The sequence below is a fragment of the Siniperca chuatsi genome, linkage group LG16 (genome assembly GCF_020085105.1).
Source record: "Siniperca chuatsi isolate FFG_IHB_CAS linkage group LG16, ASM2008510v1, whole genome shotgun sequence".
NCBI classification, from domain to species: Eukaryota; Metazoa; Chordata; class Actinopteri; order Centrarchiformes; family Sinipercidae; genus Siniperca; species Siniperca chuatsi.
Genome location: NC_058057.1, coordinates 2,924,362 through 2,951,407, shown reverse-complemented (window position 1 = coordinate 2,951,407; position 27,046 = coordinate 2,924,362). Strand labels below are relative to the sequence as shown.

General features: G+C 40.6%; 1 protein-coding gene across 4 annotated transcripts in view; it reads left to right on the top strand.

The window, feature by feature from the left end:
• The window catches only part of LOC122862918 (heparan sulfate glucosamine 3-O-sulfotransferase 5), a 101,478-nt gene that overhangs the window by 34,541 nt on the left and 39,891 nt on the right, over positions 1 to 27,046 (top strand). For 3 of the 4 annotated variants that reach the window (XM_044168790.1, XM_044168791.1, XM_044168789.1), the window contains exon 2: positions 18,708 to 18,783. The exons of the other annotated variant lie outside the window; for it this stretch is intronic. The gene's annotated coding sequence lies outside the window, so the exon portion shown is untranslated. The remainder of the gene's footprint in view (positions 1 to 18,707; positions 18,784 to 27,046) is intronic. 4 annotated transcript variants of the gene reach the window in all.

Genomic DNA, 27,046 nt, shown 5'->3' with positions numbered 1-27,046 from the left:
TGAGAGGGAGACAGCCACGGCTGTCCACCACAATGAAGGATTACAGGAGAAAAGAGAGAGAACAAATGATTGCTGACCTTTTTATTGACCTGGTGATCCGGGTCACAGTTCAGACTGGCCAATGCCGCGTTCAATGGCTCTCAGGATTGGGGGAATGCAGTCTCCTAACCAAAGTTCAGTTAACAATCACTCAAATGAATGAATTCATCTGTGGAGTCCCAACACCAAACTCCTTGAGAAGTAGTTTGGTGATAAACTCCGTAGGCCGTGGTCTATCTGTGTTTTCGTTTATCCCCACAATGCGAATATTCTGCCTTGTGGTGTAATTCTTCTTCTCTCTCAGCACACCATTCTCTTTAGCCAGCAATGCTTGTGATAATTCCCCACTGCTGTCTTTTATCAAACTCGTTCATTCCATCCTCTACATCTGTAATTCTTTGGCCATATATACTCAGTGTCGAGTGTAGAGAAGCAATAGACGCCAGGTTTTCCTCACGAAACAAGTCAACTGAGGCTTGTATAGCACCAATTTTGCTAGTGCTTCCATGTTTTTAGCATTAGCATCTGCTTCCTAGTTAGCCGTGGAGTTTGAGGTGGTGTTTCGCGACAACCTCTTTGCTCCTTATAAGACTTATGTGGCATTCACTTAATATGCTTTATATCAAAGTTCAAGTAATTCCAAGGTTCACAATATATGAATTTATTAGAATTTTGCAGGAGCTGTGGTAGACGCATCTACTTTGTGAACATGCTCAACAGCGCCCCCCACGGAATCTTTTAACCTCACTCTGGCAATACAAGAAACCACACATTAATCACAGTATATCTGTCCGCTGCCAGGTTTTTAACTTTTAACACGTTTTCTGAGCTTTTTACTGCTGCTTCTTTAACTGCCTTTAATCCACATTTTAACACAGAGGAGCTGGTAATCACACCTGTCAGACTGTTGCCCCCTGCAAAGACAAAAAGTAAAATAGAACACCGCAGCCCTGGCTAAATGAATCCACCCAGGAATTAAAGACTGTTGGTGAAAGGAACGAAAATGGAAACATACTGGTTTACATGTATTTTATGATATATGGAAAGGCTCAATGAAGAATTATCAAAAGGCAATTAAAGAAGCAAGAGCATTCTTCTTTTTCTCATTTAATTTTAGCAAATCACTCTAAATCCATAATTTTATTCAAGGTAATAGACTCAATCATCATCCCTGTCATTTTATCGATGCCTCCGAAGAGATGCGTGATAAGTTTTAAAAAAAATTTATTGAGTCAAGGATATAAGGCAACAAATTACATTACCTGTGGTGTACCGCAAAATTCAATTTTAGGTATCAACCAATCAGAGCAGCGAAATATGTGACGTCTGACTTTAGATCTGGACCAGTAACGCTACTCTGTCAGTCATCATATCAAACATGCCCCATATTAGATAAACGGCTGTGATTGGCCCGACTGAATCCAGGACGGGTGGAAATCTCTCTGAATGGGAGAGGGGCCAGACGTATATGCCAGAGCAAATGAAACATGAGCTCTGCAGATTTGTCTGGTTCCCAGGCTAGTATTTGTCTGGCCAGGCATTCTGAATAGAGCTGGTGGAAGTCTTTTGCTGGGTCATCCCAGACATTGAAAGCTTGGTTCTACCTCTGAATCACCACCCACATCTCCGATTTGTTAAGTAGCTCTGGGTTTGAGCTAATTGATGGCTGTTTTGCTCCGATTGGAGAAATTAACCAATCAAAGCTTTGTAGGCAGGAACAGCATTTTCGTACATAGCAAGGTACAGTTACTCAGCTACGTCATTTACACAAATATGGCAACAAGTCTGGATGACATCAGTGCAGCTATACAGGTTGTTGTAAGTGGACTTGCTACTGATTGGTTAGGGTTAAACTAATCAAAATATCTGACTCTTTAGCTGCTTAATGCTCCACTATGTTCATTAACTAGTCTCTAACTTTGTTTGTTTGCTGTTTGGTACTGGGCAGGTAGTGTACAGTGGGTTTATCAGAGCTTTTTCACTGAAAACAAAAGAAAAGTTGTGGGCCCTAAAACCAAAAAAATGAGCTTAAGAGCAGTGCTCTGTAGAGCAGAGGTGAACTGCAGAGATGGGTAATCATTTTCTGTGAGTTATCACTGTACACATCACACATAGCCAATTTACCCGTTGTTATTATGAAAATATTGATTAGTGCAGCATTATGCAGTAGAGATAAGTGATAAAATATGGTGTCTTGTTATTTGGGTGAACTGACCCTTTAAAGAACAAACCTGTAATTAACACATATTCACAGTATAATCAGGCTGCCAGTCTTATCTGTTGCATGGTAGATGAGGTATTGATTCTAACAACAATGTCTTTGTTCATTTATTCATCCACCACGTCCTGATTATGCTTGTCCTTGCATACGCTAACAAGGCTTATTTTCTCTTTAAACCTCAAACCCTATCAGCATACAAGACACTTGAGAATAGAGACTCAACAAACAAACAGAGAGAAAAGAAAAAACCCATTTATATAACTCTGCTTTGACTGGTCGCATCTATGTGCCTTACATATTGCATCAGCTAAGCTCATTAACATGAATCAATATGGAAGCCTACCTAACACGGCAATATGAAAGGGTGAGCCAGAAAGGCTGAAGAGAGGATGATTATATGGAATCTCAGAGTGGGCCTATCTCTGGCACACACACTCCGCCGCTCGCTGCACACCACGCTGTCACAAGACAAGTTGTTGCCAGTCAGCAGAGGAGTGTGTAGACGGCGAGGAGACAGAGAGCAGGTGGTGTTTATTCTCCATGAAGGCGGTGCAGTACGACTGAAGGCCGGGGCTGCTGCTGGTGACAGGGCAGCGCAGCATGACTGACTGCACGGCCTGTGGAAATTATCAGTGGGGGCTGAGGAATAAAGCAGAATAAGCCTGGTGCTATCACATGTCACCGTCCCCTTTGCGGAGGAATATGCATGTCACCCAAGTCTGACAGACTGTCTGGGCAAATGTAACGGTGCCGTCTAAGATAGCAAGGGATTACATTTTTCATTAAAGCTGCACCAGGCAGCCTGGAATGTTAGCAGCTCTGCACATCAACAAGAGGTCACATCATGTAATGTGATGTCAGTAAACTACACACAGCATGCTCACATTTACACAGCCAGATTTACACCAAAGACAGCGAAAGGACAAGAGAGGTGAAAGGTCAGACAGTTTGTTTCAATATTGTTCACTGCGGGGGCATTGTTGTACAGGTGCAGTGCAAATGCAGGCCTACATGTCTTCAATATGTTTTGTTTATTTCTTTCAGTTCATTTAAGAATTGTATTTATTTTTAAAACTGTTTTAGGATTGTATATGATGTAAGATGTAATTTAATGTCATGAGGCCTAACAGCATCTTATTTTGAAACTCATTTGGCAAAAACTGACTTATATACACAAAATGATGTTCTGTGTTGCAATATGAGACTAGAGATGTAATTGATAAGCCTTCTTCATTTACATTTGAAGGAAAGCGCTGTTGTTGTTGCCATTTCTGTTTAGCTGCCACCTGTTAGTGTTGTGGGGAACAAATCTGTTATGGTCTAAAAATGAAATGAATAATCATGTTAAATTTTTTATGTAAACTATAACTGGTAATTTGTCAATGGTGTACACGGTCTTCACTAAAATTTTAGTTGGACCAATAAGGCAAAACTATATGACTATATAAAATGTTAGGCCTCTTGCCTATTACAGCTTTGGTATTGCTCACAGTAGACTCATTTTCTCAGAGTGGACTCCTGCACTGTTCTAATATGGCGTCAGATTGTAGAGATGTATTCCTTCTGAAAGTGTTGACTCTGCAAAAACAAAGATGTGTGGTGATCTTGTTTTTAATCACGTAGCCATTATAATAAAGGCTTGTTAAATTCAGTGTGCCTTGACTTTTTGGGGAAGTTGTTGTTTAAGAATGATTTAAAGGAAGATTTGGCAAGCCAGGCCATTCCACAGCTGGGGGGCCCTCACAGGAAAGACACAGTCCCCTCTGATCTTAAACCCAGACAGAAGAACAGTTAGCAGGTTCTTGTCTGTGGCCTTTAGGCTGCGCTGGTACAGAGAGCAACTCTGAAATATAATCCAGAGCCTGGCCATGAAGAGCTCAATAAGATTTTAAAATCAATCCTAAAACAAATATGTAACCAGTGTAGTGATGCTGTGATGCATTTAGGTACACTTACCTTATGCAAAAACCGGGTCATGGAAAGATGAATGTGAATTTGGTGATGGTTTGCAAAGGCTGCTCTCAGATGTCAAAGCATCCTCAAATACACCGACAGTTTCAAAAAGGTCCCTGCTCACATTTGCTTTGCAAATATTACACAAAAGTAAAGACAACAAAACGTCTGGATTACCTATCTCAAGTTAATTTCCATACTGTACTGAAATGAACTGAAACCAGTAAGTACCATGAAGGTAGGAAACTGTGTTGCATAACCATTGCGTTGCATGAAGGTATTTAAATACAATTATTTTTTTTAAATAAGCTTTCTTTTTTTTTTTTCAAAGAAAATCCTCATTTGTACACATGGATGCATGGGTTTAAGCATCATTAAGTCGGGGCAGTTTAGCAGCATCAAACATACTGAACGACCAAAGGCTCTTGACCTTCAACAAGCATGCTCCTAGACGTGATTGTTATGTGAATACATACATTACATCTTGCACCATTATATGGTACAGTGTCGGTGTTGTTCAGGAGCACAACACCCAGCTTTGTGGTTAACAACTGCTCGTATTTTCTGCTCCATAAATTAGATTGGATGATCCAAGTTGGCTAATCCCTTGAAGACCAGTCGCACTGATCACTGGGGTCATATACCTGATGGGAACAGCTTGTGAAAAGGATTCCAACCATTTGCCTCAGTTACAGGGCACTTATACAGTGGATCTTTGCTGATTGGACTGTGTTGGGATTCACAATGGTTAAAGGAGCACCAAACTAAGTAGGTGCAATCAATAGTGTAATTATCAAAGATAATCATAAATAATAACTTCAATGTCCTCGGGGGCACCTTTCTTCTTACAGAAGAGAAATGATAGCCAATTCTCATAAAATACACTAAATTATCAATTTGGAACTCAGATTAATAATTAAATCAATAACTATAACCAGAATAACCACCGATAGCTAGTAGGTTGAAGGATTTGGAGTTCAACATAGAAGAGGTTGGCAAATTGGCACAAGCATTTATTAAAAAGATATTAAAAGCAAAAACACACAATGTGAAGACTACATCTAAATACACTAAACTACAGAACAAAGGGTGTGTGTGTGTGTGTGTGTGTGTGCATGCAGGTCTGGGTGCTCGCCAAAAGGAATGTGTGTATTTTTCTTTGTTCTGCCTCTGTATGTCTCGCGTGCACAAGCATCAACCCACGTGCTCAGAAACAAAGGAACATGTGGAGCGGGAGCTTTAAAGTTTCTCTCCGCCAGGTGTGGTAGTCTTTAAGGGCCAAATTAGGAGGTGTACGTGTATGATCTGTTTAGGATAATGGTGCAAAGTTAAAAAGAGTTAGTTAGTATGCAAAGACTCTGTCTGTGTGGAGCATAACATAAACTAACATCACAACAACAAAACCTCAGAAAAACAGTAAAATCTGTAACATCACATTTACAAAAGTTAAACAGTCCTTTCCTTAACTATATACACTGTTACTCTATGCTATGCCCAGTTGTTAGGTTACCTGCCCATGGGATTGAAAGAGAGGTGGCTTTGATGCTGCTGTTAGCTGGCGGTCAGTCTGTTATACACGAGCCAAGCTGGGAAGAATTGTGGTTCCTGTGGAAGCGTCTTTTGCTGTGCAGTTCCCGCTTGTAGAGATCGGAGGAAGCCGGTCAATCACCCTGTGGTTGTCCTTACAGAGTTAACAGCTTGACGTTAACTTGCTTCGTGCTCCTGTTAGCATGTCAAGTTAGCTGGCAGGCATTGTGTGTGGCAGCCGTTGGTGCTAAACTTTGTTGCAGAGATCTAGCAGAATCTCGTGTCGCTGCAGTAAGATCAAAGACTTCGGTTCTGCTGCGTGTTTCTGCTCTGAGCAGATTACACGGCGGTGGTAGCAGACAACCGTCTGTTGCGTGCTGGAGGCAAAGCCAGGAGGGAAGAATTCAGTTGGGTGTCTGCTGGTGAGCAGGTCACACTGAGAGGGAGACAGCCACGGCTGTCTGCTGCAGTGAAGGATTGCCAGAGAAAGAGACAGAAGAAATGATCGCTGACCTTTTTATTGACCTGGTGACATCTGGGTCACAGGTCAGACGGGCCGATGCTGCGTTCAATGGCTCTCAGGATTGTGGGGTGAAAGATAATGCAGTCTCCTAACAAAAGTTCAGTTAACAATCACCCAAATTAATGAATTCATCTGTGAGTCCCAACAACTGGCAGCCTTTTTATCAATGCCTCTGTGATTTCAGCTACTAAATTAGAACAATATTGATATACTCATTTGTACACATGCATGCATGGGTTTAAGCGTCATTGAGTCGGGGCAGTTCAGCAGCATCAAACATACTGAATGACCAAAGGTCTACAAATCCTTTCAAATCAAAATCCAAATTAAAATAGATTGTCTTTGATAGATCCATACAGCTCATCAGGGATCAGTAAACCCAGCAACACCTTTCACCAGGTGCCACACAAGAGCAAATCAATCCCAAAGTTCAACCATTTAAGTGTTTATGGAAGCTACCAAGTAATTGGCTATCCTCAGTCATGAGTCTCCTACAAGTCTGCTTGGAGACTGACCATGTTTTATTGGCCCAACTTTAAAAGACCTTCATATAAGACTGGGTCATGCTCCCATCTCAGCAGGACGGGACAGAGACTGGGACAGGCTGATAAAGTTGGAGGGTGCTTTTTTGATGAAGCCTCGGCTGATGATGGTGAGCTGGACTGGGCTTTGATTGAAGGCTGTCACTTTTACAGCTGACCTTGAGTAGAGATCCTCTCTGAAATTTATGGCAAATAATTTTCTAAGGAGTCCCATTTCCAAGATTCACTAACACTTTGCACTCAACCATCACTCTGCCTCAAAAGACAATCTGCACTCCTGACAGGGCAGTCCCATAAAAAAAAATATTGCCAGCCACCTTGGTGTCCTATCCAATTATGTGAAGAGGGAATTAATACTTTAAAAAGCTGCTAGTTTTTCACAGTTATTGCAATTTATGCTACCTGTTTCACAGGCACATTAAAACTGATTGACTTGAGGCATCACTACTTTCTGTGTGGCACCAGGTTGGCAGTTAACTGATGTAATAGTTACTGAATATTCAAATCTTTCTCCAACCTGAGTCTTACTGCCGGCAACAAGGGGAGCTGGAGGAAGTGTATTTCAATCACGTCTCAGCTGAGCTCAGCTGTTTATTATTGTTGCTGATGTTTGTTAAAATACACTGACAAACACCTTTCTGATAACTTTCTGATCTTTTTTTGTTTGACGAGAATGTTGTCCTGAGAGACAGCTGAGCCTGAGGGCAATGCTCTTGATTTACTAGTTGAACTGCACTCCAACGCTCACCTATGGACATGAGCTTTTGGGGAGTGACCAAAAGAGTGAGATCACAGGCACAAACAACTGAAATTAGTTTCCCTCGCAGTTAGCTGGGAATGAAATTACTTTTTTGATCAGTCGTGTAGGTGTTGTACCAGATCGTAGCGCTGAAGAGGGAGCTGAGCCTGAATCAAAGCTCTCAATTTGATCTACGTTCTAACCATCACCTATAGCTATGGTCTTTGGGGAGTGTCCAAAGAATGATGTTGCAAATACAAGCAAACTGAAATAAGTTTCCTTCGCAGGGGCTGAGCTCGGTCCCAGTGTTAGATCTCAGAATTTTTATAACAAGAGAAATTAGAGAGCTGTCAAATTGTCATGTGAATTTTTTAATTGGCAGAGCCCCAAATCGATTACAAAGAAATGCTGATGTAATTCAAACATATTTAACCTATACTTGAGAGAACACCTGTGACCCTGTCTGCATATTAAGCAACCCCAATTTGGGCCCCGACCCCAAGGATGACAAACCGTGTTGAGTATGGGGGCTCTGATATATAATTATCCACTGTACATCAAGACTCCTCAAAATCCCCCTTTTCATTGCTTAAGTTGAACTGGCATATATACATATACTGTAGGTTTCCATAGTTTTCGTTGGAGGTTGAGGTGCTTAATCTTTCCCTTTTTAAAGATACAGATGCAGCTTTTCACCCAGAGGCAGGATATGCATTGTTTGCCCCTGCTTAACCTCACTTTGTCAAGTTACCCTCCTGACACTTGTCACTCATCTTGATGAGCTGTCTACCGAAAAATGTCATCTAGCCTGAGGCTGAGGGAAGAGGCATCTGTAAAGACCCCACAGGTGTTTACTAAAAAATATACGCAGAACCCCTGTGTTTGGCCCGCTTCACATTTAGCTTTGCTTTTCTGACATTTCTTGCTGTTTTCCATCATTCTTGTTGTTCCTATAACGTCCTTACTGATAGTCTCAGTGACGCTCAATGCTGGCCAGCCTACAGAAAATGGTATACACCCCAAAACGGACTAAACATCACTATAAGGCCACTTACATTCATGTTTTTGTAATTTAGAAGAGTTGCATATTGCATTTGGTAGGACTTTTTTTGTAGGATGCTCTTTCAGGATGTCCTTTTGGATTTTCAAAGTGAAGGTTATGGGTAAGGCTGCATTATATGATCTTAATATTATCCTAATTAAATAATTTCCCCCTTTACCTGAAAAATGATCAGTGTAATGATAATAATTTTCCAATGTATCGGTATATGATGTGTTATTTCACATGTTAACCCACTCCTGATATGTTTAACATAATTAATTACAGCATGATCAGTTAAGGAAAAAGACCAAAGGATATTGTGTGTGTATCAAAGCCTGATATATCATATTTCTCTGTGCCATAGAGCTCCATTGTTGTCCAAAAACTATTAAAAGCACATCAATGAGCCACACTGTTGCACTGGGTGACATGTTCCTTCATTACCATGAACACGCACACACTGAAGATTATTTTGACTCAATCCCACATACATCGTCCAGTTTTCTGAAACTACAGTGTATATTTGCGACCTGTTTGTAAAGATTCACGTCTTCACTATGAACCAATGGGTGTGAGTGCAACAGACAGGGTAGGGAAGAGAGAATTTGCATCAATGCACTATTGGTTTTAGTCTTATCCCGAGAAGTATTTTTGTTATTTAGCCTACGGCGGTGTAGTCCCTCATTCGTCCAGGAGTGTTCCATTGTAGAACAGGTTTCAGTCGTAGTCATCTGGACACTGTTTTCAGAATCAAGACGTTTCGGCTCCCATCTGGAAGTCATTCTCAATTGTGAAAATGGTCTGAGAACTCAGAAAAAAGTTAATTAATTAATTAATTAACAATTAATTAATTACATTTCTGAGTTTGAGTGGGAGCCGAAACGTCTTGATTCTGAAAACAGTGTCCAGATGACTACGACTGAAACCTTTTCTACTATTTAGCCTGCGCTTATTAATATAAATAGGGTGGACAAAACATCTGTCAGTATAACGCAATACAATTCAACAGCGCCACTAACTGCAGCCTCCAAAATGATCATACAGTTGAATCACCACCTGTGTAAAACAGTTTCAACTAAAAATGAACATTAGAACCTTTATAAAGGGAGGATTTGTTGTGAGACTGTTTTATTAGACTGCATTAGTTTTAGCTAGGTGGACCTAATAAACTGGCAACTGAGTGTAATGCTGTTATGGCAAAGATGTTAGCAAACAGTGGCCTAGCACCAGACACAGAACAATATTAGTCCAATATACACTCTCGTTTTAGTTTTGGTCTCCACCAACTTCTGAGAAAAAGATCTGTATCTTTAGCCGCAACAATAGATTCATAATACCTTTGAAAAGTTCCAATCTGGCTTTCGTCAACACCACAGCACTGAGACAGCCCTTCTCAAAGTCACTAATGACCTTTTAATGAATGCAGACGCAGGCATGTGTTCAATTCTTGTGCTGTTGGACATAAGTGCTGCCTTTGATACAATTGATCATGGCATTCTTTTAGACAGACTGAGGCACTGGGTGGGCATATCTGGAACTGCACTAGACTGGTTCGCATCTTATCTGTCCAATAGGAAATTCTGTGTTAGCATTAATAACTTCAAGTCATCCTTTTCCCATATCAAGTATGGTGTGCCTCAAGGTTCAATTCTGGGACCAATATTGTTCTCCTTATACATGCTTCCCTTGGGTGATGTAATCCGCAGACATGGTATTTCTTTTCATTGTTATGCGGATGACACACAGTTGTACCTCCCTGTCAAGCCCACTGACCTTAGTACGCTGAGTTCTCTGCAGGACTGCCTGTCTGACATAAAAAATTGGATGTCGATAAATTTTCTTCAGCTCAACTCAAATAAAACTGAAATCCTTGTTATTGGGCCCCAGCACATCACTAAACAAATACTGCCATCCACTGGTAACCTGTCACAACATATCAAGCCTGTTGCACGAAATCTTGGTGTCCTGTTTGATAGCAATTTATGTTTTGAGCAACATATCACTAAGCTTGTCCAATCATGTTTCTATCACCTCAGAAACATTGCAAAAATACGATCTATTTTAAATCTTAGTGATGCAGAAACTGTTGTGCATGCTTTTATCTCCTCACGCCTTGATTATTGTAACAGCCTGTTCACTTGTCTTAATCAAAAGCTCTGACACGACTGCAGACTGTACAAAACTCAGCTGCTAGGCTGTTAACCAGGACCAAGAAGTATGACCACATAACACCTGTTTTAGCCTCTTTACACTGGCTCCTGTTGGTTTTAGGATTGATTTTAAGATCTTGTTGATTACTTTTAAGGCTCTTCATGGCCTGGCCCCAGATTATATTTTAGACCTTGTAATCCCTTATGAACCTTCACGTAGTTTGAGATCTTCGGGCAGGGTCTCCTGTCTGTTCCTGAGTCCAGGATGAAAACTAAAGGGGACAGAGCTTTTGCTATCAGGGCCCCGAGGCTCTGGAACAACTTGCCCGAAGAAATTAGGTTGTCTGAGTCAGTGTCTTCGTTTAAATCTCGTCTCAAAACACATTTTTATCTGAAAGCATATCCTGATTTTACGTGAACTGGCTGTTTATTTTACTGTTTATTTTATTGCTTTTCTGTATTTCATGTGTTTTATTTCTTTATATTTCGTCATTCACTGTGGTATTTTATTTTTCTTGTTGTGAAGCACTTTGTACTTTGTTTTGATAAGTGCTCTATAAATAAAGTTTTATTATTATTATTATTATTACTATGTTCAGCTAGTTGCTAAATTTGTCTGTCTGCCATTTGGTGCTGGGCAGGCAGCATGTAGTTGATTTATAAGTTCTTTTAAGCTGAAAACAACTCTCTGCTGAGGTTGCAAACGGGGTTGTTGAGTGATTAAAACACTAGTGGGCCGTAAACCAAAACAATCAGCTAAAATCCGCTAAAACGCTCCGTAGAGCTGAGGGGAACTGCAGTCTTTCACATTACACAGTCATTTGACCCATTGTTAATAAAAATATTTATTTGTGTAACATTAAAGATTTTGGATGTCTGGACTGGCTTTATGGCTCACTGTCATTGGCTTATGACTTTATTTCCAGACTTTGCTAATTTACACAATCCATATGTGCAGGTGGTGAAGATGTGCCAGGTGAGTCCAGGTGAGAAGGCAAGTGTGTGTGTGTGTGTGTGTGTGTGTGTGTGTGTGTGTCTCCAGGGCGCTCTGTGTGCCTGGCAGCACAGTCGTGTTCACTGTAGCGATTTTACACACAAAAACTATATAACAACTAAAATCGTACTTGATATATGCACAGTATTCAAAGATATATTATTAAAAACTACTGACGCTGAGATAGTTATGGCTCACTACGTGCAAGATGTTTGGTTTGAATGTTTATGGTAACGTGGATCTATAATTAACGTTTGATACGAAGTGAAATCAAACGTTGTGTCTTCAGTTCACCACCTCACCATCTGCGTTGCCAATTTCCCCTGTCTCCAAAATGTTCGTACGCATGGGTCAGAGTTTAATTACAGGTGTGCACATTTTCCCATCAAGTTTGTTTTTATAGATCACAACTATTGCGTGGGAAGTGGCGTACGCCTCTTTCAGGCCCTGTTTTGTGCGTACACGATGGTTATAAATGAGACCCCAGATTTGAAAATATATTTAGGGGGAAAAAAGAGATTTATAATTTCAGTAATTGGACAGATTCCTTTTATTGTCAAGCTCTACTTCTTTCTCGGGGCTCAGTTAGATAGGGCGCTAACTGACACATTCGGTTTGAACGTGACCTGACTTGACCTTTTTTATCCTGCCATCACTCTGTCTCTTTCTTTCTCACCCAGTCTTTCCAGCCTCTATCTGTTCTCACAGTAAGGCCAACCATGCTAAATAAGTTGTAAGTTATAATGACTTGTGTTGCTGTGTATAGTCCTCCTGCCACGTGGCGCCACACGGCTCAGGCTTTGATGAAACCAGCAAGTTTCACCCATTAATAATTACAATCCGGGACACAAGGACATCTGTTTCCTGGGGCTGTATCAGCTCATACACAGTAACCTGATGCAAGAGGGCTGAAAGTGGACTTGTGGTGACACTGCAGTTTTTCACCCAACCAACCTCTCTCTCTCTCTGTCTCTCTCTCTCCCTCTCTGAGCCGCTGTCTCAGCCTGATGCCAGGTCATGTTATAAATTAACGCATTAGCAGTTTAGGTTTGGCTCCCGTGGCCTGATAAAAACAGGTTGCAGAATAGCGAGATCCCCACAGCTGTAGAGGTGGGATAAGCGCTCATGGACACGAACGCTATTTGTCATTGTTAATTATTTGACTGCTATAGCCCCACAAAAGACATCCAAACTAATTACCAAACACAACTAGGAGAGCAGCAGGGGACATTGTGGACGCATTAACACAGGGGATTGTTTTGGGCGTTCTTGGGAAAGAGTTTGACTCCAAAAAACTGAATGACTTTATAAAGTGAACTTTCAAGTACTTTGGGAAAAGGATTACTTAAAATCCTGTTATTTTAATCCCAAGAGAGCAATTTTTTTGCTTGTAATACAGTAATTTTATGAGACTAAATATACTGTACGTCTTTGTTTACCCCAAAATGTATTAGTTTTTTCTCTGTATCGGAGGTGTCTGTTTGCAATATGACAGTACAATTAAAGTCAATTTTATTTATATAGCCCTATATCACATGTGATGTCATACACCACTCCAGGCTTCCTCTCGAGGAGGGGGGGCGTTGGTTCGTTCTTTAGGGTGTACCAGCAGAGATCTTAAGGTGCTAAATGGTTTCTCTCCTCCTTGTGACTTGAAACGTCTTGCTATATGTTCTGAAAGCCCAGATACGTAAGGGAGAATTTTAATCATCCATTCTGTATTGCCATTGGCTGCTGGACATGCCCTCAGACCTGCAGCACCGGCCTCTTTCTATCCTGCTCTTCACTGATAACATGTAGGCGGGCCCTTACAACTGATATGTTGTGTTGTAAACTGTGGTCTTTCTACACGTCCTATGAACGCTGATCTCTGGAAATGCCAGCTTACTGCCCTGTTTGTGTTCACTGGTAAACTGACGTGTGGGTTATTACTGTTGATGTGTCAGGTGATATGAAATCTGAACCAGCTCCATTCGCTTTGTGAGTGGACCTATGAACTTAGAATGAGTATATATATGAGTATATTATCCCAAATGGTCAAGAACGAACATCAACACACAGAGGACAAAAGGTTGACTCACCAGCATTTGTTGTTACATCTGGATTGAAGTGGTTGGGTTGGTTAAAGGTTCAGTGTGTTTCACACAAATACTTCGTACAGATATCGTCCGAACACATCTCTGCTGTCACAGAGCAGGGTAAGACATGATAACGTGACACACTTTCAGATAGTCTCTCCTCAAAACCATTCATGCTATTGCACTCAGTTGTACACACAAAAAATGACAGAAGTAGTTGTGTGAAGAATTAAACTAGAGACCATCCTCCGAATGGATCGCACCATGTTGATGAGTACTGAGTACTCGTGGGTCGGACCACATCCATCTTCAAACTCTTCGTGACTGCATCTTGCACGGTTGTGACGCTATCGCGTTGACAGAATCTGTCCACAGACAGACAGACAGACAGACAGACCTGGCAAAGTACTCAAAACCGCTTCTGTGGTAGTTCCCGCTACAGTAGGTGTCTCCAGGACCACATTTTGCCATGATGACACGCACACAGACACACAAGGTGAAAACAGAGCTTGAGAGAAAAGTTCGCATCTTGCCTGCAAACAAACAAATTTGCCAGCGTGCTTGGCACAATACAATACAATACAGTGACTTACTTGTAAAAACATTACTCCATAGAACTTCTAGTGGTAGAAGTATAGAACCCCCCCCCCCCCGTGTTTTTTACACAGGGTACCTTAAATAAAATGTACGGAGACAGATGCTATGTCATATCATGTGACATGATTACGAAACTAGCTAGTACTGTTACTTAGGGCAGCCAGGGTGAGTCTTTTTATTCTACATCCCCAGTGTGGTCATTTCTAGACACGCTTACTGAGTAATTCTGGGTTTTGTGTCTTGCCAAAGGACCCTTCTGCTTCTGGACTAGTTATCTGTGCCTTGATAAACTACCTGGAAGACAACTGAGCTCTGCTTGAGCACTTTCTGCCAGTTATCAGTACAGCAGGTGCATTGGTTCCAGATGTACAAGCTGTTGGGAAATGCTGTGGGGACACATTCTCAACAAGAAGATTACAGTAATCCAATGAAAAAAGGCAGAAAGGGTAGTTTGACCAGAGCACAAAGTATGAAAACACTTCTTTGTTCAACTTAACCAGCTAAAACTGGGGTGGTGATTCATCTAGAAAGTTCAGTTCTTTAAGTGTGAAGCAATAGGTAGTTGTGTAAACCACATTCTCCGGATAGTTTCTCCAATACTTAATATGATGACATGTAATAAAACTTACATTTTCATCAGAGGGAGCCATTTTTTTTATAATGCAAGATCCTTATCAGCACATCCAACAATAGCTTCCATTAAATGACTAATAAATTAAGTGCCATTGTGCAGCTGGGAAATGTTTGTCAAATTAATCTTGCTAATGCTACTTATAGTAATAGCAGGCATGGATTTTTTATTTTTATACTGTATGCATGTTGTTTCACAAGCATTAGTGGGAAAGGAGGAGTTGTCTCTCAGCTTATTGAGCATTCATCCGTAATGCAGTGATAAAACTATTCTTCTCTCTCTGCCTTTCTCATTCTCTGTCTCTCTGCCCCATTCCCTCTTTGGTGCTTCGCTGTGATACTAAAATTCAGCCATGGGAGAAAGATTCTAATGAACACAACGGGACACTCAGATTAAAAGCTAAAGAGAGCAAGTGCAGAGGTTGACATATAGTATGAATCACTTAAAGGATAAATCCAGTTCATTACAACTTATTTTTGTAGTGTACTCACCAAGTAATTACTGAGATCTCGGACAAGTCCTCAAAACCAAACAACAAAATATGCAGTTTCTCATTGCCTTTAAAAACAACCCATATTAGCATTTTTAGCATTAGTATCTGGTACCCCTACAGACCTTCTTTCACATCAGACACCTTTACTTGTCATAGCAGGAAAATCACAGATGTTACTAATAACATTAACAGTGGCTCTGGTGTATTAAAGTCGAAACGTTGTTTGCTACACCTTGTTAAGACGCTCTAACCTATAACCCCGTGCTGCGGGCCTCATCTCCCCAGATCCTGTGTCTGTTGTCCTGTCTGCTGAAGCACCGCTTAAAGCTCCGAGTTGGCTGATACACAAATATTTTGGTTAAAATAACTACTTTGCTGTAGGCGACCTTCATTTTCATTGTTTAAAGAATAACTAAAGACAACCGCGGTCATCGTAAACAGAAACCAACGTTGACTGTTGGTAGAAAACAGTAAGCGGACATTCTCTGGACTCACAGTCCCACGGTTTGTCGACCTATCCAACCAGCCCAACCGCCACCTTAGATGGTTTTGTGGCTCTGTAACAATGTCTCACTACTTCCACCTTTGCTCCTTGTCATAATTCAAACATAGTTCTATTAAGAATCTGAACAAACTTCTGATTTTCTTTTTTTTTCTTTTTTTTTTTTGGTTGGTCTCTCTGTGAACATGGCAGCATTGTAGCTCTTTGATCACACAATATACACATCACAGTATACGAGCAATCAGACAATCAGGAAGGCTGCAAACAAGCTAACAGTTTAGTCTGATTATCTTTACCACCTAATTGTGAAGTAAAACCAAAAGTGAGCTCACCAGAAATTGGGTCTGTAAACTGTTTAGAAGTTTACATCGGACAGTTTAGGTAATAATTCTACCGTTCAAATTAGTTTTCTCTTCAAAATGAGTTTGACTAACCTCCAGGTTTGTTAACAACTTGTCTTCGCAATGTCACTGCGTTCCCAGGTCTCAGTAACTAACTCGCTGTGTACAATGATATAACCAATAGAAATGATGGCCAAAACTAGTAAAATCAAATTGTAAAAAGTTTTAGCTTGCCTGTGCACCAAGGGGAGTTTAAGAGAGAGACTGACAGTGTGAGGGGAGAAAGAGAGAGACCCAGAAATCAACACTTCATCAGAGAGTGTGAAATAATGTGTTATCTCCTTTTGACTCGCATTGTGTGCCAGCCACAAGGAATCCTGCTCTCTCCCATTTCTGTTCTGTCTCATCCAAGTACAACGTTGCTGTTAATAATTAGAGAGGAGGTGTAAGATGCCGCTGATTCACCAGCTGAACAATCTGTTGCACACAGGGCTGTCTCATTTTAATAATTAAAATGAATCTACTCTCTTGCATATTTGCATAAATTAAATTAATATTTGTTCTGCAAGGCTTGGCAAACACATTCCCGTCACCGCAATGTGTAAGCATGGTCATGATTGGCAGAGTCTGTTGTCCTACAGGAGCGGTAATCTCCACACTGCAGCAGTGATCCCAGGGAGCAGCACAGCTTCACTGCCTTACGTACGACCCTACCGTGTGATTTACTGGATTTCCTCCCAATGCAGGCACTCTTTTACGTGATTAAAGTGCTCCATAGTCCTCCTGGGCACCCCAGCCGGTGGGATTTGACCCTGCACTGCCTGACCTCCTGGGTTAGCCTTCAGTGCTGTAATCACAACATACCGTACACTGGCCACCATCTCCAGCTCCTGACCCCCTTTTTGAAGCGAGAGGAAATGAACTGAAGCACAATATAATTCTTCTTGATTGCTAGTGCTTTGACTTCAAAGTTGATGTTGTAATATTCTCATAATTGGGTATTGCTGCTCTAAATAACCCTGCATGGGATGACTTATAGCCTGATTTGAAGCGGAAAATCAGAAAGAAGTGGCCTGCAGATTATTTCTTGTGTCAGTAATATCATTTTTTTTCTTTGCCCTTAGTAAGAAAGGCATATATTCTTACAATATTCTTCTTTTCTAATACACAAACACTATGCCGATTAGAGCCCAGCCAACACTGGATTTTTGAGCCTTTAAATTTGGTTTGATTTTCTTAAAGGCCAACTGAATCACAATTAGTGATTTACTTTTTAAAGTCAACAATAATAAGTCATTTTAAAATGTATTGTAAATATTTTTTTTAATATTATGACGAATCTTTGTAGAAATATCACAAATGTTTCTTTTTCTCTTAGCCTCTGGGTGGGTGAGCCTGTGCCAAGTAAGAGCCAAGCCAAATGTGTTCTTAGCAGTGGTAATGAAGAGTAAGGACCACACCGGCATCTAAACTGACCAAAATGACATTTGCAAGTATGTTTTTGAGCTGTTTAATATGCTGCAGCTGACCAGCCAATTAGCTAACTAGCCTGCAAACTGTAGCAGTGCATTTCTTTCCAGTGGATGTTTGTTTGTTCACTTGTTCAATTAGCTAAGGTGCAGGACAAGACTTGCCCTTTTTTGTAAGTTGAAGATACACACAAACCTCCTCAGTCAAGCAAGCAAGTTAAAAACAGACCAGAAAAAAGTTGTACGTACAAGTACAAAAGAAACAGCCATGCCAACATCTCCGAATGGCCTCCGTCTACATTGAGCTATATTCTGCCTGGAGAAGCATGTTCCAGTTTAGATAAGAAAAAGACATTAGCAGGAAAGCTAATCTGGGTAGACAAAGTGTGTGATTCCTGTGGCTGTATGATGTGTGACCATCGGTTACATTACTGCTTTATACAAATATGGTTTAAAATTAAACAACTTGATGGGTTGTATGAAAACAAGTCCCTCATGTATAAAGACGGAGAACTAATGGCATTGTGACTGGGGGCTCCATCATGAAACCCGAAAATATTGAATATAAATTTCTCCTTTTGGTTTCTCCTTTTCATTACACCAATGAGTTGTGCTTTATTCTCATCTGTGGGTATATTCTAACTCAGAAAGCTGTTTCCCAACTGGATGCCAGGCGCTGCATATCATTTGTCATGCAAACTAGAAAGTGGGTGAGCCTTTCCCTGGGCTGGGAGCTGAGAATCAGTCAGTTGGTTTGTTCAGACATTTCAATGGTGTGATGGTTTGTAATTTAAAATTTACAGAATAGATCTAAAAATAGTGATTATCCATTTGCTTTGGTCTGAATATTACTCTCTGTATTATAGATACTGGATCTGCGTGTGTGCATAAAGAAGTATCGAGGTGCAAATCACCACCTCTGGCAGTCATGAGGAACAGAGGGTATGTATTGACATCTCTTATTCACACGATACCACATCCATCACTCCTGCTGAGAAGCTAAATAAACTCACTTTTGCTGATATCAGTGGTGCTATTGCAGAGAGATAAACAAACCAATTTCTTTAAAAAAGTAAAGGCCATGAGAATCCATAATGGTTTAATTTACACAACAGTCAGTGCTCTGTTGACACTGAAATGCCAGACATTAAGTTTCATGACATATAGCTACTGTATATGTAGCTTGACGCCAGGGAAGAAACAGTGTCTAGATGCATTCCACCACCTCAGCCTTTCAGGATAAAAGTGGAGAATTTGCTGCTTTCCTCTGTTTTTAGTTCATTGTAAACTGAATATATTTGGGTTGTTTACAGCACACTGTGCTCTTGTGATGGCCATTTTTCATAATCTTCTGACATTTTTTAGACTAAATAATTGAAAAATTCAGCAATTAACTGAGCGATCAAAAAATAGTTGCAGACAATATACAGTATAGCCTAATATAACACCGATAATTTAACTGCAGCGGCCACGCATTATTAATCAATGCAGTGTTTAATCAGACAATGTACCATTTCTCTGTGATTGTTAATTCACAATTTTTATGTCAAAATACTCTAATTTATGCAGGTTTTGTGCTAAATTTGAAAGGGTAATCCAGTGATTTAGTATTGCACTTTCTAACACAGGCTTACTGTTATAAATGTGTAGTCTCCAGACCCAAGCCGAGATCACCCTATTTTTCAGACTACAGAAAGCTCCTCCAGAGCCACAGAAGACATTTTACAGCTGTTTATGCAGGCTGAGTAGTACTCCACATGACGAGTAAACAGAACTTTGTGTAAAAGTGGTTGCCCCCTGATAAACACCGAAGGAAATTCCGACAGGATATAATACCTGGTCCTGTTTTAATGAAGGATTAGTGAGTCTGATTAAAGTAAGCAAAGACAGTATCACTTCACATTGGTTCTCTTTACCTCAATCTTCAGCACTCTATGAACAATTTTGCCTGGATTCTCGCTGAATCTCTTTTTTTGCAGTTGACAGCAGCTCTTTACCTCTTCTGTTTTCATGTTTTTTGGGAGTGACTGCGGAAACTACGCATTTGGTGATATCCCCGTCTATTCCCTCTATTCATAGAACCACAGTTAAATTTATAACTCTTGTCTGGTCTTAAAGGATAATTATAGATAGATTAGAATTCCAACTTGGATCATATTTTCGTAGGTTTGCTCATCATTTGAGTATGTTTGCTCATCATACAGGTTATGATTTTCACACTGCACTTAGCCCAGGGCTAAACGCATTCTTAGAACCTTCTTAGCTCCAGGCTAAGGAAGCTGTTTGCCCCAGGCTAAGAAAGCTTTCACACTGGCACAATCCTGGCACATTCCAAAGTGGGTTAGCCCCGAGTTTGCGGGGTTATCCTCTGATAATCGACTAAACACGGGGCTAAAAGGTGCCAGTGTGAAACGGGGCTAAAGTAATGTAATGTTAACTGCTGTTTCCAAGGTTATGAGTGAACTGTCAAGCTTGCCTGTAGCTTTGTTTTCCTCATAGGCTTCCCAGTACAAATGAACAAATTGGGAAATAATAAATATTTATGTAAAAGTTTAATATTTATACTTTGTGGAATATTCAAGAACAGTCCTAGAAGTTACATCATTTTGAAGGTGGACAACTCGGATTAATATTTTGGTCTAGTCTCTGGCTGGTAGACAGTGGGTGACTGTACTTCCCTCCCTGACCTTGGCTTTTGACTTTGCCCTGTTTACCTGTCCTGCTTAGATGATGAGACCTGCCGCTGCCTTGCCTGGCATGTGTTGTTAGCTTAGTACCAACCTCAGTTGGATGGTGGTGGAGTTGAGCGTAGGTAGGCAGAGCAGTAAACCCACACCATACTCATCCATCAATGTGCCCATGTTGCTCCTCTCTCCCTCCCTGCCTCCCTCTGCCTCTTTCCCTCCAGCTTAGCTGAGCTTTGTTCCTCCTTAAACACATTCTGTGGCACATGATTAATCCTACCTCTCATACCTCTTCTCATGTGTCAGCACCTTCCCTGCTTTATAGGCTTATTCTGAAATGAAGTGACAATTCCGCTCTGAAATATCACCAAATTAAGACTGCTGGCATGTGTAAACAACGCAAATATACATAAAAAACCATAAATCAAATGGAGGGCGATGCCTAACTCGCCCATTTAAAACTTTGTTGACCCTGTAATATTGAAAGGTTGTTTTGTGTGGTTGAGCCTTTTTAGCTGATTCTATAATAGTCATCTCTCAGCTTCTCTCAGCTGACTACTCATTATTGATGATAGTTGTGATGTTGTGTGCATTAGTTCTTGAAATATTGCATTCATAAATCACACATGGATTTATTGTAGGGTAGGTCACAAATAAACACGGGCATTTGGGAAACGGTAGATCTTAACAGGCCACTGATATGACTGAATTTATGTGCAGGAGAATAATATTAGCCATGGAACAGAGATATCAGTTGAAAATTCAATTGAATTACAAAAAGTAAATACACAATTTAAAAAAAATGGGGTCGCTTCTTTATATTTCCTTGCATGAAGTCAAACTGAAATTTGAATTCTCTTCACTTTTTGTGTACTATAATGTTAACATTTTCAAAAAAGGAGATTTCTCTGAAATATTTGTGGAAACAGTGTTTAAATTTTAAGCCTCTGAGTGGACATTTCCCAAAGCAGAGGTTGACTGACATCTGAGAGGCAGCGTAGCTAGGAGTCGGCTATCAACTTCTGTTGTGCACTACTGACTGAAAAACGTTGATACATGGTGTCTTTACCCCTTTTTTCAACAAGCCCACATAGTGTTGGTTACATACCAGCAGCGATTTAAGACATCTGTCCCTTTATGACATTAAACATTTGGAAGGATCCATTTTGCTTTAAGTTTGTAAATTTGGAAAGTGGGAAGCTTCTTTAAGTAGCTCCTGCAAAAATGTTTTCTGGTTTTCCCTCTGATGTCCTGCAGCTGCTTTGCCTCGACTCATTGGGATTTACAGAGTTTCCTGATGGACAGAAAGCTTTACTTGTTGCTAAAGTAAGTTAACCGTTAACTGCTGCTAACCGCCCTCAGCTAGTCAGCTTAGTCAGCTATGCTGACCGACGCCGAACTGGCATTCTTGCTGTTGGACTATTTCATTTCAATTCAGTTCAATTTTATAGCGCTAGGGCTGCACGATATGGTAAAAACAAGTCATATTGCGATATTGCTCGTTGCACTTTTCCTATAGAGCAGGTCTTGAATGTACTCTTTATAATGGGGGGTAGCACAATGCAAATTCCACATACAATTTTAAAATAATAATAATGTAATGGTTGTGGTATTATTAATAAAGTAATAATAATAATAATAATACGACTAATAAGACTAATAATCATAATTGTAATAACCAGTGTTGAGCAGGAACATGGGGGCAGCAGGTGGCCCGCAATCATAGATCCAGACTCTACAGCTCCGGAGGCAGAAATACCTGCTGAAAGCGACAGAGGGAGAGAGGAGAGAGATGAGAAAGCATAAAATTACGGGAGAGAGAAGATGTCGAGTTAGTAACATGCATTAATGGGATAAGAATGCATACAGATGGAGAGGGAAAGGAGGAGAGAGGTGCATCATGGGAAGTCTCCCAGCAGTCTAGGCCTATAGCAGCATAACTAAGGGATGGTTCAGGGCTCACCTCATCGTCATTTTGAGACAGGATGTGCCTGATTTTTGCAATGTTAGGTCGGTGAAAGAAGGCAGTCCTTGAAGTTTGTTTCATGTGGGAGTTAAAGGATACATCCTGATCAAAGATAACTCTGTGGTTGATTACGGTGCTGCTGGAGGCCAGGGCAATGCCATCTAGATCAACTATATCTTTAGATAATGTGTCTCGGAGGTGTTTGGGGCCAAGTACAATAACTGCAGTTCTGTCAGAGTTTAACATCAGAAAATTGCAGGTCATCCAGGTCTTTATGTCTTTAAGGTATGCTTGAAGTTTAGCTAACTGATTAGTTTCATCTGGCTTGATCAATAGTTATAATTGGGTATCTTCCGCATAACAATGAAAGTTTATGCAGTGTTTCCTAATAATATTGCCTAAAGAAAGCATATATAAAGTGAACAGAATCAGTCCAAGCACAGAACCTTGTGGAACTCCATGACTAACTTTGGCATGCATGGAGGATTCATCGTTAACATGTACAAACTGAGACTGAACAGATAGATAGGATTTAAACCAGATTAGTGTGGTTCCTTTAATGCCAATTGAATGTTCCAGTCTCTGTAATAGGATGTGGTGATCAATGGTGCTGAATGCAGCACTAACGTCTAATAAGACAAGTACAGAGACTAGCTCCTTTGTCTTTAGCGTACAGCACCTGGTATTCCCAAGCAGTCTCCCATCCAAGTACTAACCAGGCCCAACCCTTCTTAGCTGCTTAGAGTGGTATGGCTGTAAGCATATGACTAGTAAGTAATATTAGCTGGCTTACTATGTCTTGTGCTGTTGCACTTGCTTGATGTTTGGCAAATGTTAATGTTAGCAAAACTGTCGACTCTTTAGTTTTTGATCATAGGTAATGTAATCCTAACAAATGCATAAGTGATTTGCACTCTTAAACTTAATTATTTTTAAATTACAGTACTGACCAAAAAGTCACTGGTTATTTTGGCTAATTTGACCAAATAAGTACACAAGTCGAAACAAACAGCCAGGATATGCTGTATTCTGAGCAAAAATGAATTAAAATTTTAGTGCGACTTTAACAACAACATCTTCTAGACATGATTCATTTATATTAATTTAGTTTCTGTCAGGAGTACTGCAAAAAACCTTTCTTAGTTTGAAGTCACAGGAAGTTTTGCAGGTTTATAGAAGAAGCGAGACACTTGAATGGAAAGGAGAGGGAGGGAAAAATATCTCTGGAGCTGTGGAGATGTGTGTGTGCAGCCTGCTGGGGACGAGACAGCTCTCTGAAAAACCTTAACTGGCTCCTGGCTTCTGAGGCTGACTCGCCTACATATGCATGAGGTCAAACGTTGTGAGCGGATGCAACTGATTGAAAGGAAATATGACAAGCTTCATCGTACAAGCACGCACATATGGGCTGAAGATATTGCGCATGTACACACACATAGACACACATCTACTCAAATGTAGGACGCAGCTCTGAAACCAGCTGTTCCACTGTGTTTAAATTATCACCTGTCAGCACAATTTTTGCCTGCTTCTGAAGGGGCTGGAATTTAAATTTTCAGATCTGCCATTGAAATCACCTACCACCCCTCCTTCCGCTGTCATCCATCAATTTTCCTCATTTCCTTTTAAGATCACAGGATTTAGTTCAGTCTTACTCAAGCAGCTCTGCACAGAAAATACTTTTTCTAACATTTATTTAAATCAGGTTTGGTAGATCTAAAATGAATCGTGATTCTGTATGTCTTATTTCTTTGTTGAAATCTAATCAGAAACTGATTTTAGTGGGTAGTAATTTAGCTGCCAAGTTTTTTCCAGTTTGACAAGTCAGAAAAGACCAATGACAGGCTTGTCATGATAATTACGTTATCGACTTATCTTACAATATATGGACATGACCTTGATCATTTTTGCTGACCTCGATATTGCCCATTGTGTTTACATGCGTGTTTGTTTACAGAAGAATGTCACCAATATTTTAGCCAACATGATGTCAGAATAAACAGCAGGGTTTTCCCTACCATTATAAGACTTGGGGTGCAGTGCTTAAGCTTAAGAAAAAACTGAGATGCGTTTTTATGTCATTTCTGGTTATGCAGCTTCTGTCCTCTGCTTGTCATCTGCTCTCTGTTTGGAGTTTTACCATGGGCGGGGATCAGGCAGCTCCTTAACGCACACACACACACAAACACACAGTGTTACCAACTTGACGACTTTCTTGCTGGATTTAGTTACTTTTCAGACCCTCTTAGTGACTTTACTTCTAAAAAGCGACTAGTGACAAATTTAGCAATCTATTCAGACCATCATAAATGTGAGAAATATATTAAAATATATTAGATTGTAATTCATTCCCATGCATGCTGCTCAGAGTAATCGCTGTCCTCGGCTCTTCTGCCAACAGCGCCGGGGTCTCGTCTCTCCCTCTCCTCTTGCGCCATGTCAGTAGGTGTGGCGTGTGGGGCCGGCAGGTTTGAGCTTCTCTCTCACTCTTTCTCTCTGGATCACTGGATTACAGTGTTCCTATAGCTTATAAATATGTAAATAGTTGGTTGAAGCTTGTAAATATTTAAATAGTTTGTTTGATCTTCTCCAGATATACTTCAAATATACAATTTCCCTGTAGTGAGTTTGTGATTATTTGGCTAATAATTTCTCTATCTACCTTATCTCTTTCTTGCCTCAACCAACAACCTCTATGCTTTATGCAAATGAATGCGATTCAAATGAATTCCATAAAATTACAATAAAGCCCCTTTTACACTGGACAAAAAACCCGCTAACACCCGCTAACATCTAGCTTTTGTCTTTAGTGTGAAAGGGTACAATCGAGTATTTATTGGCTCCGGTTCCGATCGGCAGTGATGAAACCCAGTTGGACACACAAATTTTTGCCCCTTTTCTGGCGTGACTTGTTCATCTCTTTCTATTTGCAGGTGTCTATAAACGTCTCATCCATATGTTTATGTAGTATTAACATGGTAGGCTAACAGTGTATTTAAATTCAATGGCTCTTAGTAAAATTGTAAGAAGGGTTTGCCAGAAATGGGTTTGCGAGAAATAGAAGTGATTTATCCCTTTACATTTCACTCAGCAATATTAGTATTTCTAAATAACCGATCAAGCATACAGGATCAGCCAGGCCATTGGTCTTTGGCCATGTGGTGAGCGAAGCATCTTTCTCCCAGCAGCCCCGGAGTTGAAAGCAAATCAATAGTGCACATCCTCAAAGGAATCATCATTTTGATCCTGGTTGTGACTCTGACTCCTGTCTGTTTTCACTCAAGCCTCTGCCTCCTGTGTAGGCCAGTGGCAATGAGAAAGTGGTAATAACTATAATGACACAATTATGTCTAATTCAATGCAAATGCTGCACCTTAGACCCACGGCGCTCCATCTGCCCCAGGGCATCAAAGATGGCCATCCTGTTGTGGCTTAAATGTTCGACAAGTCACTATATAGGGCTGAACACTTCCAGGCCTCTAGATATTTCACCCCAACACAATAGAAGATATTGTGTAGTCGGCTTATTTATGGATTGACGCTGTTCCCTTTTAGCTTGCAGGGCAGAGCTCTGCCACGGTCTAATGAGGCAGAAGACAACCTGAAATCAATAGCTGCTCCCAGGGCAATGCAATGAGAACAGCCCAAACAGAGGCCAGACTCCAGTAATTAAAAGTATTTCACTATGTATAACGGCCAGCTGGTTAAAGGTTGTAGAGCAGGAGAGTTGTTTTGCAGAGTTTGTCCAAATGTAGGTTAAGTATATTATAGTATATTTTTTGTCTTTTCAAACCTTATCTGTCTTAGGGTAACTCTGGCCTGGTCTTCTGACCTTGTTAGTCTTAATGCATAGAGGATTAGTACATTTCCATGTAGTTTGCTACTTTGGCCCCAGTGTAAATGCTTGATGTTGTGCAAATGACTGCAGCAGTGCAATGTGTTTATGTTGGTGCTTTTCAGTGTCCACTATGGACACGAACTGGCCTTACCACTCACCAGTCCACGGATAATAGTGCTGCAAAGTGGGAGGTTTTAGAAGTATTTTTTACTCTATAAATTGGCATTTGAAAAATTTCTTTTAATGACAACCTCGATGTTCCTCAACAGAGCAGCACAGTCTTATTTCATAAGTAATGCTACAGATGAATGTTATGGCCATCAATTAGGGCCAGAGCGGCTCCTGCCCACCACTCTGTCCACCCTTCACCATCCACATCTCATCACTGCAAGCCTCCACTGCACATTACGTCCCTGATTGTCGGTGATTCCGTCGTAAGACATATATTAAATCAAAAACTACAGTGACTTACTGCCTACCAGGTGTGCAAATTGTAGACGCCATGTAGCAGATCCTGTGTCTTCTCAGCAAACACCACAATGTTATCATCCATATTGGCACTAACAATACCACCAAGCAGCAGTCTGAAGTTTTAAAACAGGATTTTAACCCTCTTTTTACCAAACTCAAAAACTGGAAAGTCCGTCTTCATCAATAGATGAAGACCTATTCCCACATTGGGCAGGGGCATCGGTAATTTTAGCCGACTGCTCTCTC